Source organism: Sus scrofa, chromosome 17 (assembly GCF_054392235.1).
Source record: "Sus scrofa isolate SSC_HxYL_T2T_F1_AM1 chromosome 17, Sscrofa_HxYL_maternal_Yorkshire_Landrace_v2.0, whole genome shotgun sequence".
Classification (NCBI taxonomy): Eukaryota; Metazoa; Chordata; class Mammalia; order Artiodactyla; family Suidae; genus Sus; species Sus scrofa.
In genome coordinates, this window is record NC_139399.1 from 47,418,726 (window position 1) to 47,437,889 (window position 19,164).

Sequence of the window (19,164 nt, forward strand, 5' to 3'; positions counted from 1 at the left end):
AGGGGTTAACAGGCCACTTCTATGTGGCGACTCAGATCTTTTGTTTCTAGGAAATAGTCTTGTGTTAATTTTTAAAATAACTTCCTCACTTCCACTTGTTGTGCTTTCTCTGAAATTCCTGCCACTCAGATGTAGGGTCTGCTAAATTGTTCCTGTCTCTGATTTTTTTCTTCCTCTTATTTTTTTGTTATCTGTCTTTCTGGAAGGCTTTCTTTTTCTTTCTTTTTTCTTTTTTTTTTGTCTTTTCCAGGGCTACACCCACAGCATTTGGAGGTTCCCAGGCTAGGGGTCTAATTGGAGCTACAGCTGCTGGCCTACACCACAGCCACAGCAACTCAGGATCTGAGCTGCATTTGCGATCTACACCATAGCTCATGGCAACGCCGGAGCCTTAACCCACTGAGCGAGGCCAGGGCTCAAACCCGCAACCTCATGGTTCCTAGTCGGATGCATTTCTGCTGTGCCACAATGGGAACTCCAGAATTTACCCTTTTAAAGTGTACGTTTTGGTGGAAGTTAATACACTCAATAGTGTTCTGCAGCCATCACTACTTTCTAACTTCAGAACATTTTCACCCCTCCAGAAAGAAGCCGCGTGACTGTCAGCAGTCAACCCTCGTCCCCTCCCCACCAGCTCCTAGCAACCACTAATTCTGTCTCTGTGGATTTGCCTGTTCCGGGACATTTTTGTAAATGCAGTCATACAATATGTGGTCTTTTGTGTCTGGCTTCTTGTGCTGCATGTTTTCAAGGTTCATCCATGTTGTAGCATGTATCTGTACTTCCTTCCTTAGCACAAAATAACACTCCATTTTATGGATTCATCTGTTGGTGAACATTTGAATTCTTGCCACTTTTTTTTTTTTTGCCGTTTTATTTTTTGTCTTTTTAGGGCCGCACTCGCAGAATATGGAACTTCCCAGGCTAGGGTTTGAATCAGAGCTGCAGCTGCTGGCCTGCGCCACAACCACAGCAATGTCAGATGCAAGCCACATCTGTGACCTACACCACAGCCTCAGAGCAATGCTGGATCCTTAACCCACTGAGCAAGGCCAGGGATCTAACCCACATCCTCATGGATACTGGCTGGGTTCATTACTGCTGAGACATAACAGGAACTCCATTTCCATTTTTTGGCTAGTATGAATAACGCTGCTATGCACATTTGTGTGCAGGTTTTTGTGTGGATCTGTATTCATTTCCTTTAGGTATGTAACTAGGGGTGGACATGCCGGGTCATGTGGTCATTCTGTTTAACTTTTTTTTTTCCTTTGGCCATGCCTACCGCATGTAGAAGTTCCCAAGCTGGGGATCAAACCTGTACCACAGGAGTTCCCGTCGTGGCGCAGTGGTTAACGAATCCGACTAGGAACCATGAGGTTGCAGGTTCGATCCCTGCCCTTGCTCAGTGCGTTAACGATCCGGCGTTGCCGTGAGCTGTGGTGTAGGTTGCAGACGCGGCTCGGATCCTGCGTTGCTGTGGCTCTGGCGTAGGTCAGCAGCTACAGCTCCGATTGGACCCCTAGCCTGGGAACCTCCATATGCCGCAGGAGCGGCCCAAGAAATGGCAAAAAGACAAAAAAAAAAAAACAAAACCTGTACCACAGCAGCAACCCAAGCCACTGCAGTGACAACGCCGGATCCTTAACCAACTGCACCACAAAGAGAATTCCACTGTGTGTGTGTGTTAAACTTTTTGAGGAACCTGCCAAACTTTTCCACAGTGGCTGCACCATTGAACATTCCCACCAGCAGTACACGAGGGTTCTGATTTCTTCCCATCCTCACCAACACTTGTAATTACTGTTCTTTTTGATTATAGCCATCATAGTGTGTATAGTAGTATCTCATTGTGGTTTTGATTCACATTTCCATGGTGGTGAATAAAATCGAGCTGTGGTGTAGGTAACAGACACGGCTTGGATCTGGCATTGCTGTGGCTGTGGCATAGGCTGGCAGCCGTAGCTCTGATTAGACCTCCAGCCTGGGAACCTCCATATGCCACAGGTGCGGCCTAAAAAAAAAAAAAAGGAACTAAAATGTTGAGCATCTTTTCACGTTCTTAATCAGTCATTGTATGTCTTCTTTGAAGAGATATCTATTCACTCTGTTTGGTTAGGTTGTTTGTCTTTTTGTTGTTGAGTTTGACTTCTTTATGTATTCTGGATAATAGGCCCTGGTCAGATATATGATCTGTAAATATTTTCTCCCATTCTGTAGATTGTCTTTTCACTTTATTGATAGTGTCCTTTGATGCACAAAAGTTTTTTATTTCGGTTAAAATCCAACTTATTTTCTTTTACTGCTGTGCTTCCACTAATTTTTAAAATTATGAATATATATTAATTTTAAAAACTAGGACGAAAAATGATAGAGGAACCAAGAAGCCAGCTCTGTGGGCAGGGCCTCTTGAAAGATAGGCTTCTGTAGACACCTCAGAATATTGGTTTTAAATAACAGGAGTTCCCATTGTGGCTCAGCAGTAACCAACCTGACTAGTATCCATGAGGATGCAGGTTCAATCCCTGCCCTCGCTCAGTGGGCTGGGGATCCAGCATTGCTGTGAGCTGTGATATAGTTTGCAGACGCAGTTCAGATCTGGTGTTGCTATGACTGTGGCATAGGCTGGCAGTGGCAGCTCTGATTCAACCCCTGGCTTGGGAACTTCCATATGCCACCAGTACAGCCCTAAAAGGAAAATAAATAAGTAAATAAATAAATAAATAACATACAGTAGGAGTTCTCTTGTGGTGCAGCAGGTAAAGGATCCAGCATTGTCATGCAATGGTTTGGGTCACTGCTGTGGCAGGGGCTCATTCCCTGGTCCAGAAATTTCCATATGCCATGGGTGCAGCCATAAATAAATAAATAAATAAATAAAATACAGTAAAATTATATCAAGATAACACACACACAAAAAAAAAAAGGAGTTCCCGTCGTGGCGCAGTGGTTAACGAATCCGACTGGGAACCATGAGGTTGAGGGTTCGGTCCCTGCCCTTGCTCAGTGGGTTAACGATCTGGCGTTGCCGTGAGCTGTGGTGTAGGTTGCAGACGCGGCTCAGATCCCGCGTTGCTGTGGCTCTGGCGTAGGCCGGTGGCTACAGCTCCGATTCAACCCCTAGCCTGGGAACCTCCATATGCCGCGGGAGCGGCCCAAGAAATAGCAACAACAACAACAACAAAACAACAACAAAAAAAAAGACAAAAGACAAAAAAAAAAAAAAATAACAAAGGAAGCCAATTACATTAATATATAGTTACTAAAATAGTAAATAAATCTGTGATAAGGTAATATAGGTACTTTGTTAAGGCATTAAATGACACAATCTAGCCGTCAGTCTAAAATTACTATAATTTTAAAGTAATGATGACAGTAAACATTTCAAGACAACTGACAGCTGTAGTAGGATAAGAAATTATCTTTGATTTCTCTTGGTGACAACATGACGGGTACTTCCGACATTGAACTAAAGTGGTTTGTTACCCATCTAAGTGTAAGGGCATGCATCCTCTCTAGGGTGATTGGGTGGCAAACTGGCCCTTTCCTTAGAAGATCTGGAAATGTCAGGATCTTTTCTCTAGAATCCTTCAGAATCTCCTTTAGAAAAGAATCCTCTAGCTCCTCTAGGGGGCCTGTTTCTGGTTGCTGGCATCCCAGGGGCAGGACAGTGGGAAGGAGCTTGTATGCCATCATTCAGTCCACACCGTCTGCCATTGACCCTGCTTGGTGGCCTAGGGTCAGAGCATCTAGAGTGGCAGCGCTATTCAGGAAAAATGTAAAGCAAGCTATGTGCTCTAAATGTCTAGGAGCTGCATGTTATTTTATTTTTTTTTTTCTTTTTATGGCCATGCCTGCAGCATATGGAAGTTCCCCCGACTAAGAGTGGAATCAGAGCTGCAGCTGAGGCCTATACCACACCACGGCAATACTGAATCCTAGCCACATCTGTGACCTACGCCACAGCTTGTGGTAACTCCAGATCCTTAACCCACTGAGCAAGACCAGGGCTTGAACCCATATCCTCAGAGGAAACATCAGGTCTTTAACCCACTGAGCCACAACAGGAACTCCTATGTTTTAAAAACTAAAAATAGATAGGTGAAATTAATTTTAATAAGTTATTTTACTCAGTATGTACAAAATGATAGTGCTTCAACATCTATTCAACATGGGAAATTATTGAAATGCTATATTCTCTTTCATACTAAATACTTAAAATCCAGGGCATATTTTATTTTATCATACATTTCAATGCGGACAAACCACATTTCAGGTGCACGCTAACTGCATATGACGAGGGGCTGCCGTTTTGGATGATGCACATGAGGAGAATAAGCATGGGTAGGTATGCACAGATACCTTAATGCCAAAGTGTTGGAACTGCAGGTTAAACTTGTCTGTACTATACTTAATTCTGATTCTTTCTGAAGTGCGAAGATGCTTACCTGCTAAAGAGGTTATGTCATGCCAGATGTACTGATGTTACCTTCCTTTGGTATTACCGGGGGGAGGGGGGGTGTTCTTTTCAATCTGATGACATTTCTTAATAACTAGACCCCTGCTGTTGAACCTGATCTCTGGATGGAGGCTTTTTACAACCCTGCATCAGTGACTATAACTTCAATGCAGATGTAGTCACATTGTTTTGTCTGTTAGAGCCGAGATAAATATTGACTGGTTCAGTACATCAGTAATGCCCATGGACATGGCTGCCTCTCTTGAATGGATTTTGTGTTACACCACCCTCCATCTCTGGAACTCCTTCATCTTCCCCAGCTGACGCTCCATGCCTCTTGAAAACTGACTCCCATTCCCCCTCCCCCAGCCCCTGGCAACTACCATTCTCCTTTCTGTCTCTGTGAATGTGACGACTCTAGGTGGAATCACACAGTCTTTGTCCTTTTGTGACTGGCTTATTTCACTTAGCATAATGTCTTCAAGATTGATTCATATTACAAATACAGAATTTCCTTCCTTTCTAAGTCTGAATAATATTCTCTTGTATGGAGAAACCATATTTTGCTTACCCATTCATCTTTCAGTGGATGCTTGAGTTGCTTCCATCTTTTGTCTGTTTTGAATAATGATACTTCCTGTCTCTTAGGACCACAGCTCTTTGTTAACACTATCGTGCTTTCTGATCATGTTGTGTACATTCACCCAAGGCACTGTCTGACTTAGGCCATAAGTTTGTTTGTTTGTTTTATTAAAGTATAGCTGATTTACAGTGTTGGGGTAATTTCTGCTGTACAGTAAAGTGTCTCAGTTGTACAACATATATGTGTGTGTTTTCAGGTGTACATATATATATTTGGGGGGGGGGTACGCCATGGCATATGGAGGTTCCCAGGCTGCGGGCGCCAGCCTACACCACAGCCACAGCCACACCATATCCGAGCCACATCTACAAACTGCACCACAGCTCCTGGCAATACTGGATCCTTGCCACTGAGCAAAGCCAGGGATTGAACCTGCATCCTCATGGATGCTAGTCAGATTTGTTTCTTCTGAGCCACCATGGGAACTCTTTTTTTTTTTTTTTGGCTTTTGTCATTTTAGGGCCGCACCTGTGGCATATGGAGGTTCCCAGGCTAGGGGTCTGATCGGAGCTGTTGCTGCCGGCATACACCAGAGCCACAGCAACACAGGATCCGAGCCTCGTCTGTGACCTACACCATAGCTCACGGCAACGCCAGATCCTTAACCCACTGAGCGAGGCCAGGGATCGAACTCACAAACTCATGGTTCCTAGTTGGATTCGTTTCCACTGTGCCACGATGGGAACTCCATAGTATTTTCTTTTCTTTTCTTTTTTTTTTTTTTTTTAGGGCCTTACCACCTGTGGCATATGGAGGTCCCAGGCTAGGGGTCAAATTGAAGTTGTAGCTGCTGGCCTACATCACAGCCACAACAATCACAACAATGCCAGATCCTTATCCCACTGAGCGAGGCCAGGGATCAAACCTGCATCCTCAAATTTTTTTTTTAATTTATTTAGGGCTGCATCTGCACCATATGGAAGTTCCCAAGCTGGGGGATAAATCAGAGTTGCAGCTGCCAGCCTGCACCACAGCCACAGCAACACCAGCTCTGAGCCACATCTGCGACCTATGCCACAGCTTGGGGTAACACCAGATTCATAACCCACTGAGTGAGGCCAGGGATCGAACCCACATCCTCATGGATACTAGTTGGGTTCTTAACCCACTGAGGCACAGCGGGAACTCCCTGTCCTTTTTCTGACTTACTTCTCTTAGGATGATAATCTCTAGTTGCATCCCTGTTACTCTGAATGGCATTATTTCATTTCATTCATTTCTGAATGGCTCAGTAGTATTCCATTATATCTATATACCACATCTTCTTTATTCATCTGTCAGTGGACATTTAGGTTGTTTCCATGTCTTGGCTGTTGTCACTAGTGCTTCAGTGAACACAGAGGTGCATTTATCTTTTTGAATTTTACTTTTGTTCAGATATATGCCCAGGAGTGGGATTGCTGGATCATATAGTAGTTCTGTATTTAGTTTTCTGAGGAATTTCCGTACTGTTTTTCATAGTGGTTGTACCAGTTTACATTCCCACCAACAGTGTAGCAGAGTTCCTTTTTCTCCACACCCTCTCCAGCATTTGTTTTTTGTAGACTTACTAATAATGGCAATTCTGACCAGTGTGAGGTGGTACCTCATTGTAGCTTTGATTTGCATTTCTGTAATAATTAGTGATGTTGAATGTCTTTTCATGTGCCTACACATAAGGTCACGCTTTTTTTTTTTTTTTTGTCCTTTTGTCTTTCTAGGGCCACACATGCGGCATATGGAGGTTCTCAGGCTAGGGGTCCAATCAGAGCTGTAGCCACCAGATGCAGCCTATATCACAGCTCATGGCAATGCCAGATCCCTAACCCACTGAGCAAGGCCAGGGATAGAACCCCCATCCTCATGGACGCTAGTCATGTTTGTTAACCACTGAGCCACGATGGAAACTCCTGGTCACAAATTTTAAGGTCAGTCTTCTTATATCTGTGGAAGAGGCTTACCAAGGAGGTGCCTCAAGGAGACCATGGCACCTGCATGTTGTGCAGAATCCTGGAGGAGATCTCCCGGCAGAGAGAGGGGACAGGCATGTCCCCTCCCTGATGGAGGAAGCACACAGAAGCAGGAAGGGCATGGCAGGTTCCTGGAACCACAACTGAAAAGAAAAAGTGGGGCCAGGGGATGATGGGGTTACAAGAATAGGAAACTGACTGGCGGGCCTCAGTGTTGAGCATTACCCTCTAGTCAGGGAAGTGCAGCTGGGGGATCTGAAGTAACAGTGAGATGGTCAGATTTTCTTTTTGGAACAATCACCTTGATTGCAGTATAGAGAAGTCTTTGGAAATAGGAAGACCAGGGCAGTGGGATGGAGGAGAGAGGAATGGATAAAGAAATGTTTTTGAACATTCTGGATAGACCAGCTAAAGGGGCACAGGGCTGGAGTCAGGAGGAGGGTTCCACCTTTCCTGGTTTGAGCCACAGGTCGATGGAGAAGTCATTAACTTAAAAGAGGAAGGCGGAGGCAGGGCATGCTTGGTTGGATAAGAGGGGCTTTGGGAGAAGCAAGATGACAGAGGTCACATTGTACAAATGTCTCTCTTGCTGTCAGAGGAAGTGCAGGTGAAATGAAGGCTTAAACACAGACTGTGGAAACTCCTGTGGCCAAGGAATTGATCCGAGTCATTCCAGTAAGTGGAGAATCAGAGGGCCTCGGACCTAGGACAGCTTACCATGAGCCAGCACTTGGCATGCATAGTCTTGTTGATTACTCCCTGCTACCTGGTGAGGTTGGAGCTGTAAACTTAATATGAATCCCTTCTTGAAAAAGAAACTAACACATGGGGGTGAAGTGCTCTGCCATTTAGGCCCTGTGTGACACTGGGCCTGTCTGAGCCTACTTCTCCCCACTGGGGTCCCCACCCCTTAGCCTGTGGTTGGGGGTAAGATGAGACCCTGTGTGAGTGTGGAGTGCTTGGCCCGAGTGCTGGGTGCACCACTGCTGCAGCTGCCGTCGCCATCACCCTGACTTCTGGAAAGAGGCAGCGCAGCCAGGCAAGGAGCTGAATCAGAAGCCAAGCCTTGGCCTCGGTGCTGGGAGACCAGAGGTGAACAGGGGGAGACCTAGAGCCAGCTGCCTGAGGGAGGGGTCTGCCCTCCCGTTTCTCCAGCTCTGGTGAGGAGAGAAGCTGTGAGAGACCTTGGGCGAATCACCTCACGTCTCCAGGCCTCCACGTTCTCACCTGTGAATTGGATGGACCAGGACTAATGTGCATATTTTCATTTATTTATTGACTCTCTGGACTTTTTCTCCTGTGAGTTGCTCAATAGTCAGTTCATTTTTCTATTGCATTGTCACTGTGGTTTTTTTAATTTATCTGTATGGAGTTCCCGTCGTGGCGCAGTGGTTAACGAATCCGACTAGGAACCATGAGGTTGCAGGTTCGATCCCTGCCCTTGCTCAGTGCGTTAACGATCCGGCGTTGCCGTGAGCTGTGGTGTAGGTTGCAGATGCGGCTCGGATCCCCCGTTGCTGTGGCTATGGTATAGGCTGGCAGCTACAGCTCCGATTGGACCCCTAGCCTGGGAACCTCCATATGCTGCGGGAGCTGCCCAAGAAATAGCAAAAAAAGACAGAAAAAAAATTTATTTGTAATTTTTTATATATCTAAGTACTTATACTATGTCATATGTATATATTCTGTTTTATAAATATGACCAATGTTTTCTTCCATAATGTTGCTTCTCTCTTAAAATCAGTGATGTTTTTGTCACTCTTTTTTTAAAAATTTATTTTTATTTTTATTTTTTTTATGGTCCCACCCATGGCATATGGAAGTTTCTGGGCCAGGGATTGAATCCAAACCACACCTGTGATTTAAGTCACAACTGCAGCAACACCACATCCTTTAGAACCACTGCACCAGGGCGGGGATCAAACCTGCGCCTCCACAGCAACCCAAGCTGCTGCAGTTGGGTTCTTAACCTACTGCACCACAGTGAGAAGTCCTCTCTTATTTTTAAGTTCATATCTTCTAATCTTTTGTTTTGCACCTTTTTTTTATTGTGGTAAAATACAGTTAATACTTATCATCGTAACCATTTTTGGTTTGGTTTGGTTTTTGGCTGTACCCACAGCATATGGAAGTTCCTGGGCCAGGGATGGAACCTGCACTATAACAGCAACCAGAGCTGCTACAGTGGCAACACTGTGTCTTTAACCTGCTACGCTATCAAAGAATGCCTTAACCTTTTTTTTCTTTTTCTTTCTTTTTTTTTTTCCATTTTTGGCCACACTGCAGCATATGGAGTACCCGGGCCAAGGTTAAGATCCAAGCCACAGTTGCGACCTACACCACAGTTGTAGCAGCGCCAGATTGTTTAACCCATGGTGTTGAGCTGGGGATCAAAACTGCATCCTTGGGAGTTCCCATTGTGGCTTAGCAATTAACGAACCCAACTAGGATCCATGAGAATGCAGGTTCGATCCCTGGCCTCGCTCAGTGGGTTAAGGATCCAGCATTGCCATGAGCTGTGGTGTACGTCGCAGACATGGCTCAGATATGGCTGTGGTGTAGGCTGGCAGCTACAGCTCCAGTTGGACCCCTAGCCTGGAAGCTTCCATATGCCACTGGTGCAGCTCTAAAAAGCAAAAACAAAAGCTGTATCCTTACACTGCAGAGACACCACTAATCCCATTTCATCACAGCAGAAACTCCTACTTAATCATTTTTAAGTGTACAGTTCAGTGGAATTACATACATTCATATTCTTGTGAAGCCATTGCCACCGTCCATCCCCATAACTCTTTTCATCTTGTAAAACTGAAACTCTATACCCATTACACTGTAACTCCCTATTCCCCCCCTTTCTTCCCCCACCAGCAACCAATTTTGCCTTTATGACTTTGACTCATAAAAATGGAATCATAGTTGTCTTTTATGATTGGTTATTTCACTTAGCATTACGTCCTCAACGTTATTCCATGTTATAGCATATATCAGAACTTCATTCAATATTATGGCTGAATAATATTTCATTGTGTTTATATACCACATTTTGCTTATTCATTCATCCATCAAAGGAATTTTGGGTTGCTTCCACATTTAAATGCTACTGTGAATAATACTGCTGTGAACATGGGTATACAAGTATCTCTTCAGGTCCTTCCTCTCAGTTCTTTTGGGTATGTACCCAGAAGTGGAACTACTGGATCATGTGGTAATTCTATTTTTAATTTTTTGAGTAACCACCACCATACTGTTTCCCACAGTGGCTGTACCATTTTACGGTCCCATCAACAGTAAACAAGTGTTCCATTTTCTTCACATCCTTGCTAACCCTTACTTTTTCTGGTTTTGTTTTTGTTTTGCTTTTTAGGTCACCCACGACATATGGAAGTTACCAGGCTAAGGGTTGAATCAGAGATGTAGCTGTGGGCCTATGCCACAGCCACAGCAACGTGGGATCTGTGGGATCTGAGCCGCATCTGTGGCCTACACCACAGCTCACTGCAACACTGGATCCTTAACCTTCTGAGTGAGGCCAGGGATCGAACCTGAATCCTGATGGATCCCAGTGAGGTTTCTTAACCACTGAGCCATGAAGGGACCTCCTGTTTTTTTTGTTTTGTTTTTTTTGACAGTAGCCTTCCTAGTGGGCATGAAGTGTAGTATCTCACTGTAGTTTTGATTTGCATTTCTCTATGGTGATTAGTGATGTTTAACATCTTTTCATGTGCTTATTGGCCATTCATTTATTTTTTTTGGAGAAACACCTGTTGAAATCCTTTGCCCAATTTTTTTTTTTTTTTTTTTTTTTGTCTTTTGTCTTTTTGTTGTTGTTGTTGTTGTTGTTGTTGCTATTTCTTGGGCCGCTCCCGCAGCATATGGAGGTTCCCAGGCTAGGGGTTGAATCGGAGCTGTAGCCACCGGTCTACGCCAGAGGCACAGCAACGCAGGATCCGAGCCGCGTCTGCAACCTACACCACAGCTCACGGCAACGCCGGATCGTTAACCCACTGAGCAAGGGCAGGGACCGAACCCGCAACCTCATGGTTCCTAGTCGGATTCGTTAACCACTGCGCCACGACGGGAACTCCCCAATTTTTTAATCAAGTATTTTTTGTCATTAAGTTTTAGAAGTTCTCTATATATTCTGAATATTAATCCCTCACCCAGATATATTAGGTGCAAATATTTTCTCCCATTCTGTGGGTTACCATCTTACTCTGTGGATAATGACATCTAATGTACAAAACTTCTTCATTTTCATGAAGTGCAATTTTTCTGTTTTTCCTTTGGTGTAAAGCCAAAAATCATTGCCAAATCCAAGGTCCTGAAGCTTTTGTCCCATGTTTTCTTCTAAGAGTTTTATTCTTTTAGGTCCTTGACCCATTTTGAGTTAATTTTTGTGTATGGTATTACATAAGGATCTGACTTCATTTCTTTGCATGTAGATATCCAGATTTCCTAGCACCATTTGTTGAAAAGACTTTTCTTTCCCTATTGAATGGTCTTGGCACTCTTGTCAAAAATCCTTTGACCATATGTGCAAGGGTTTATTTCAAGGCTATTCCATATATCTATATGTCTGTCTTTATGCCAGTACCACACTGTTTTGTTTACTGGGATTTTGTAGTAAGTTCTAAAATCACCAAGTGTGAGTCCTCCCAGGGATGGATTTTTTTTATTTCTGGAGAAAGCACTATTGGAATTTTGATAGGAATTGTATTGAATCTGAAGATTGTCTTGGATGGTATTTGACATTTTAATAATATATAACAGTATTAAGTCTTTCAGTTCATGAACATGAGGTATGTTTCCATTTATTATGCCTTTAATTTTTTCAGCAGTTTTGTAGTTTTTTTTTTTTTTTTTTTGTCATTTCTTGGGCCGCTCCCGCGGCATATGGAGGTTCCCAGGCTAGGGGTCGAATCGGAGCTGTAGCTGCCGGCCTACACCAGAGCCACAGCAACACGGGATCCGAGCCGCGTCTGCGACCTACACCACAGCTCACGGCAACGCTGGATCGTTAACCCACTGAGCAAGGCCAGGGATCGAACCCGCAACCTCATGGTTCCTAGTCAGATTCGTTAACCACTGCGCCACAACGGGAACTCCCAGTTTTGTAGTTTTCATTATGCAAATCTGTAATCTCCTTGTTTAGTTAATTAGTAGATACTTCTTTTTGATGCTATTGTAAATGGAATTGTTTTTGTAATTTCCTTTTCAGGTTGTTAATATATAGAAATGCAGCTGATTTTTGTGTGTTGACTTGTATCCTGCTTACTTTGCTGTATTTATTTGTTTTATCAGGGGTTTTTTGGTAGAATCTTTAGGGCTTTCTATAAATCATCTGCAAACAGAGATAATTTCTTTCTTTCCAATTTGGAAGCTTTTATTTATTTTCCTTGCCTAACTCCTCTGGCTAGAACTTCCTGTTCTACATTAAATTGATGGATGTGGACATCCTTGTCTTATCCCTGATCTTAGAGGAAACACCATTGAGAATGATGCTTGCTGTAGTTTTTTCACATATGGCTTTTATTATGTTGAGGTAGTTTCCTTCTGTTCCTAATTTGTTGACTGTTCTTCTCATGAAAGAGTGTTGAATTTTGTCAAATGCATTTTATGCATCAATTAAGATGATTGTGTGGTTTTTTTTCCTTCATTCTGTTGATGTGGCATGTTTCATTGATGACTTCATATGTTGAACCATCCTTGCATTCTAGGAATAAATCCCTCTGGGTCATAATGTATAATCCTTTTAATATGCTGCTGAATTCTGTTTACTAGGTTTTTTTGTGTGTCTTTTTTTTTTTTTTTTTTTTTTTTTTGTCTTTTTCGGGCTGCACCTGTGGCATATGGAAGTTCCCAGGCTGGGGTTCCACTTGGAGCTACAACTGCTGGCCTGCACCACAGCCACAGCCACACCAGATCCGAGCCTTGTCTGCAACCTACATCATAGCTTATGGTAACACTGGATCCTTAACCCACTGAGTGAGGCCAGGGATCAAACTTGTGTCCTCATGGATACTAGTCAAGTTCATTACTGCTGAGCCACAGCAGGAACTCCCTGTTTCCTAGTATTTTGTCAAGGATTTTTGCATCAGTGTTCATAAGGGCTAATGGTCTGTAATTTTCTTTTCTTGTATCATCTTTGTCTGGTTTTGTTATCAGGGGAATGCTGATACCAGGCCTCATAGAATGAGTTAGGAAGCGTTTCCTCCTCTTCAGTTTTTTGGAAAAGTGTGGGAAGGATTGGTATTAGTTCTTTAAATGTTTGCTAGAATTCACTCAGTGAAGCCATCAGGTCCAGAACTTTTCTCAGTTGAGACTCTTTTGATTACTCATTCAGTCTCCTTACTAGTTATTGATCTATTCGGATTTTCCACTTTTTCAAGATTTAGTTGTGATAGGTTTTGTATTTCTAGGAACTTGTCCATTTCATCTAGGTTATCTAATTTGTTGATGTACAGTTGTTCTAGTACTGTCTTATAATGCTTTTAATTTCTGTGGAATTGGTAGTAATGTCTCCACTTCAATATCTGATTTTAGTATTTGAGTCTTTCTTTTTTTCTTAGTCCATATAGCTAAAGGTTTGTCACTTTTGTTGATCTTTACAAAGAACCACCTTCTAGGAGTTTCCACTGTGGTGCAGTGGGTTAATGATCCAGTATTGCAGCAGCTATGGTGTAGGTTGAAATTCTGGTTCAGATTCGATCCCTGGCCTAGGAACTTCCATATGCTGCAAGTGCAGCTAAAAAAGGGGGGTATAAAAAAGAACCACCTTCTAGTTTTATTGATGTTCTCTGTTGTTTTTCTATTCTCTATTTCATTTACCTCTTCTTTAATCTTATTATTTTCTTTCTGCTAGTTTTGGGTTTAGCTTGTTCTTTTTCTGGTTCCTTAGGTGGATCTTTCATAAATTTTTTAATATAAGCATTTATAGCTATAAATTTCCCCCTTAACACTGCTTTTTGCCATGTCCCATAAGTTTGGGTATGTTGTCTTTGTTTTCATTTGTCTCAAAATATTTTCTAATTTCTCTTGTGCTTGTACTTTGATCTGTTTGTCATTTAAAAGTGTATTTTCACAATTTTGCAAATTTTCCAGTTTTCCTCTTGTTTATGACTTCTAGCTTCATTCTGTTGTGGTTAGAGAAGATACTTTGTATCATGCCTATTTTTTTAAAAAATCTATTGCGACTTAATATGTGACCTAATACATGGTCTGTCCTGGAAAATGTCCCATGTATACTTAAGAATGTATATTCTGTTGTTGTTGGGTGGGGTGGTCTGTATATGTCTTTTAGATATAGTTGATTTATTGTGCTGTTTAAATCCTGTTTCCTTACTTCTGTTTGGTTGGTCTGTTGTTGTGGGTGGGACATTGAAATCCCTAGCTATTACTGTTAGAACTGTCTGTCTCTCCCTTCAGTTCTGTCAGTTTTTGCTTGTGCATTTTGTTGGTCTATAAATAGGTGTGTAAATGTCTATAACTGCTATATCTGCTTGCTGTATTGAATGCACTTTTGTTCCTTAAGAACACCTCATGCCGTGGCACATTTGGGTTAAGAATCTGACTGCAGCAGCTGAGGTCGCTACAGAGGTATGGTTTCGATCCCAGGCCCAGCACAGTGGGTTAAAGGATCCGGTGTTGCCACAGCTATGGCATAGGTTGCATCTGTGGCTCAGATTCAATCCCTGGCGAGGGAACTCCATGTGCCATGGTGCAGCCATTTAAAAAAAAGAAAAAAAAAACTTTGTTCCAGTGATTATTTTCATGGTCTTAAAGTTCATTTGTTTGTTTTCATATGTAGGTGTTTAATCCATGTGTAGTTCATATGTGTGTATTCTACAGTTACATTTTGCTTTTTTCACGTGGAGAGGCTCTTGGCAACACATTCTTGAAGTCTCTGCTTTCCCCACTGATTAGTGATACCAGTCAGTCATAACCTCTGACAGATTTCTACACACACAGAGTGTGTTTCTGAGTTCTCTTCTCTTCTGCTGCTCTTTTGTCTATCTGTGTTAGTAACTTTTAATCGCCATAGCTTTTTAACATACCTTGGTATCTGATAGGGTGAATACCCTTCCCTGTTCTTTCTGTTCAGAAAGAAAAAGTCTACTTAGATGTTGTTTCTTCCAATACTGATTTTAGAATTAGTGTATCAAGATCCTCAGAAAAATTTTTCTGTGACTAGAAATAGAGTTTATAGATGACTTTGGGAAAAACTGATACCTGAAAAATATATCGTCTTCTTGGGTATGAATGAAGTTTATCTCTTCATTTATTCATATCTCCCTTTTATATCCTTCTTTTCAAGATTGATTAACAGGGAATTCCTCATTGTGGCTCAGCAGGTAAAGAATCCTACTCTTATCCATGAGGATGTGGGTTTGATTCCTGGTCTCGCTCAGTGGGTTAAAGGATCCGGCATTGCTGTGAGCTTCATTCAGCACAGGCTGCAGACATGGTTCGGATCTGCAGTGGCTGTGGCTGTGGCATAGGCTAGCAGCTGCAGCTCCAATTCTCCCCCTAGCCTGGGAACCTCCATATGCCATGGATGTGGCCCTAAAAAGATTAAAAAAAAAAAAAGATATAACATAGCTATGAAGGTCTTATGTATTTTTATTAGATTTTTTCCCTTGGTACTTTTCAGTTTTTGTTTTGATAGTAAAATGAATCATTGTTATATTTGCATACTGTAATTAGCAATGTTGAAACCTTTAATTGATCTTTAATTGTCCAGCAACCCTGAATAACTCTCATGTCTCTTAGGTTTGGTCATATTGTTTGCTCTAATGGCAGTGTTGTATCTTTCTAACTTCACTGTGTCTCATGCACATCTTGTCTAACTGCAGGGGTCAGGACATGGTGGGATAGATAGTAGGAAGAAAAGCAGCATCCCTCCCTTGGTCCTGACCTTCATTCACTCCGCGACTGTTTACTGAGTTCCTACCATACGCCAGGCACAGTACTAGCTTTTGGGGATGCAGCCAAACAATGCAAAGTCCCTGCCCCGGTGGAGCTACATTCTCATGGGGAGAAACAGAAACTAACCAAGTATAGAATATTCAGGATGGTTAGTTGTGCAGTAGAGAAAACAAAGCACAGAAAGGGCAGAATGATGGGTGCTCTGTGGCTGGGGGCGATGTTGCTGTCCCGTGTAGCCTGGCCAGGGAAACCCTCCCTGATAAGGTGACCTTGGAGCAGAAACCCAAAGGAAGGGAGAGAGAAGCAGCCTAAGAGCTCTGGAGGTCGGAGAATCCAGTGGTGGGCGAGTGCTTGATGTGTCCTGGGCCTGGGGAAGGTGGCCAGTGAAGCTGCAGCCGTGAGCAGGAGAGAGGTGGTGGCACCCCAGATCTCAGAGGGCCTCAGGTATTAGTAAAGGCCTGGCCTTGGCTCCCAGAAAACTCATTGGAGAGTTTTGAGTACGGCAACTTGACCTCCTTTTTTACAGGATTAATCTGGGTTTCTCTGTTCCAGAGTGGAGGGAAGGGCACAGGTGGAAACTGGGAGATGAGTTAGAAGAAAGTGACAGAATCTGGGGAAGAGAAGATGGTGGTGGCCACAAAGCATTTAAGGGAGGGGTTAGATTCTAGGTATATTTGGAAGGTAGAACAGGATTTCCTGACAGATTGGACATGAAGTAAGAGTAAAAGGAGTCAGCAATGGTTTGAAGTCTGAGTGATGGAAAGGAATGAATCACCCCTGCACAGAGAAGGCTAGCATAGATACCAGGGGACAAGTCAGGAGTTCAGGTTTGAATGCATTAAAATTGATACATCTACGAGGCCTCAGAGTGGAGAAGTCAAGCAGGCAGTTGGGTATATGAGTCCGGAGAGAGGTCCAGGTTGGAGATTATATTTGGGAATCATCAGAGTATAGACTAAGGTCAAAAAATGAAATGAGTTCCCATTGTGGCTCAGCAGTAATGAACCCCACTAGTATCCATGAAGGTTCGATCCCTGGCCCCACTCAGTGGGTTAAGGATCTGTCGTTGCTGGTGTAGGCTGGCAGCTGCAGCTCCAATTTCACCCCTAGCCTGGAAACTTCCCTATGTTGCCAGAAGTGGCCCTAAATTTTAAAAAAATGAGATGAGAATTCTCACAAAGAATCAACTGTGTCAGATGCTTTTCTGACGAGCATAGCAGGTCAGATTTAGAGAAGCGAGGTCCTTACAGACTTGAAGAGTTAGTCTGTTTTGGTGATGGCGGGGCACAGCCTGATTGGAAAAGGACTAAGAAAGTAGAGTAACTGCGAGACCGCAAGTACAAACAACTCCATTGATGAATTTTTCTGTACAGGAAGCAGAGAAATGAAGGGATAAGGATTAAAGGAGAAAGCCGGTGTTTCTCTGTTCTTTTTAATTAGACATGAGCATGTTTCTGTGTTGTTTAGGATGACCTTGTAGGGAAGGGCAAAGTCGTTATGCAGGAGAGAAAGGGGGTGACCAAGTGGAGAACGGAGAGTTGCTCCACAGTGACAGAAGGAAGCGGACTGTTTGGGGAGCTCTGAGCAGAGAAGCAGAGTGATGGCTGTACAGAGAGGAAGTGGGAGGGCCACCGAGATGAGTCTGGAGGGGGAGACCTGCAGGGTGTTCTAATCCAAAGATTAACTTATTTTTATTTTGTTGTCAGTATAATTTTTTGTGGTTGTTGTTTGTCTTTTAGGGCCACACTGGTGGCATATGGAGGTTCCCAGGCTAGGAGTCAAATCGGAGCTGTAGCCGCCGGCCTAAGCCACAGCCACAGCAATGCGGGATCCGAGCCACATCTGCCACCTCCACCACAGCTCACAGCCACGTGGATCCTTAACCCACTGAGCAAGGCCAGGGACTGAACTGGCATCTTCATGGATGCTAGTTGGGTTCAAAACCACTGAGCCATGACGGGAACTCCCTGTTGTCAATATAATTTAATTGTGTTGCATTTAGGGAATGTGTAGCATAGCACTTTGTATAAAATTGTGAGTTTATCCACTTCTCCTCAAAATTGTCAAATTTTGCTTTATATTACTTTGAAGGTATCTTAGATGCATCAGGTTTAGAATTGTACTACTCCCGGCGAATGTTTAGTGATCTACTCTCTCTGTTTTTCCAGCTGTATATTTGTGTTTAGCCTTACAGTCTTATTTAGGTGTAGTGAGTATTGTGGCACCAGCGTTCCTTTGGTTAGTGTTTGTCTGATACACCTCTTTCCATCCTTTTACTTTTTACTTTTCACTCTCCTTATAATCCGGTCTCTTACAGTCAGCATATACCTGGATTTAGTGTTTTGTTCAGTCTGTTGATTTTTGTTTCAGACGTAGAAAATGTCCATTTACAACAGGATTTCTGTGTATTTGGATTTATTCCTACCACGTTATTTCATGGTCCTTATTCTACTTTCTTGAGCTTTCTCTTTTCTTCACTCTTCTTGCCTTCTTTTGGATTAACACTCCTCTCTCTCCATTCCCTTCGCTATTTTGAGGCTGTGTTCATTGGGATTACGTTGACCTACAAATAACGCTAAAAAAAAAAGAAAGAAAGAAAAATTGGTTTGAACAAGGCTCTTTCTCTCACAAGCAAGAGTGAGATAGTAATGCTAGAGCCTCAGGCTTCTTTCTTCTTGAGGTCTGATGTCATAATTGGCCTCCATTCACAAGATCGTCTCATCTTTCAAAGTGGCTCCTGGATTCCGGAACCCCAAGTGCATTCCAGCAGCAAAGGAACTAGTAGCAAAAAAGAGCCAAGCCAGCCCCACATAGCACTTCCACCCCTTTGACAAGGGTAGCCTGGGAAATGCCTAAGTCTGGGCTGCTGTGTGCCTCGTTAGAAAGAGCAGGTCCCCACAAGTCACTCGTTTTCAGACACCTGTGTTGTGCTTGACGGAGAGAGTGCACATCACAGAGATGTGACATACACTGACAGCAGAAGTCCTTATTCCAGTCCGGATGCTAGTGTAACTTGTTCTGTGGCTCTAATACTTTGCATACCATGCCTCATATTTTCCACTTGACAATACTTTGTCCTGGAAAATGCAGATTATGCCTTAGAAATTTCTGTGTTTTATTTCACCTGAACAAAGTTGATATTTGACATAAAGGAAAAAAAAAAGGTTTGGGAGTTTGCTTTTGTCACA

The 19,164-nt window shown here is 43.0% G+C and overlaps 1 protein-coding gene and 1 long non-coding RNA gene across 27 annotated transcripts in view; one reads left to right on the forward strand and one right to left on the reverse strand.

The window, feature by feature from the left end:
• Window positions 1-19,164, forward strand: part of DLGAP4 (DLG associated protein 4) — a 251,556-nt gene that overhangs the window by 217,727 nt on the left and 14,665 nt on the right. The gene's annotated exons all lie outside the window — the stretch shown is intronic.
• Window positions 13,042-18,551, reverse strand: LOC146395288 (uncharacterized). The gene is made up of 2 exons (XR_014832292.1): window positions 17,848-18,551; window positions 13,042-17,010 (listed from the first exon to the last, which is right to left on the reverse strand). It is a non-coding gene; the product is annotated as an uncharacterized LOC146395288 (long non-coding RNA).